Genomic DNA, 741 nt, shown 5'->3' on the forward strand with positions numbered 1-741 from the left:
GACAGTGTACGATATGTCTACCATATTCGTTGCTATGACTCCTCCGATGAGTGTGAACAGTTGTTCATGAAGAGTGATCTGTTGAACCGTGGTTGTATGAATATGCACACATGATGAGAAACATGCTTGCCATGATGGTGTGATCACGCGATAGTGATTATGTTGATCCATCAGTGGTATTTGTTGAATAACGTTCCTAATGTTGGAAATAAATATGATGGTATGATGGATGAGATGTTTGATGTGAATGTGTAATATTCCATCATTATCGTGAAGTATTCGTGTTGTAGTACATGTCATATCATTTTGAAGTGTTGTGTATTGTTGTGTGCATGGTGTGATATGAAACGTTGAAAAAATTGTGACATTTTATTTGTATGTTGTGATGATGTTCACTACTCTTTATGAAATTGATAAAACATGTATATCATGTATATGACATCATATCTATGAAGTATTATTGAATGTGTATTGATACTTGATGAGATAATTGATAAATGTTAACTTTGGAGTGTTTGGAAAAATATGGTCTTAGTCTCGTTATATGGGTTTGAAAAATTTCACTCTTTGGGTTTACTCTTTGGGTTTACTCTTTGGGTTTACTCTTTGGGTTTACTCTTTGGGTTTACTCTTTGGGTTTACTCTTTGGGTTTACTCTTTGGGTTTACTCTTTGGGTTTACTCTTTGGGTTTACTCTTTGGGTTTACTCTTTGGGTTTACTCTTTGGGTTTACTCTTTGGG

The sequence above is a fragment of the Naegleria lovaniensis genome (assembly GCF_003324165.1).
Source record: "Naegleria lovaniensis strain ATCC 30569 chromosome Unknown tig090, whole genome shotgun sequence".
NCBI classification, from domain to species: Eukaryota; Heterolobosea; class Eutetramitea; order Acrasida; family Naegleriidae; genus Naegleria; species Naegleria lovaniensis.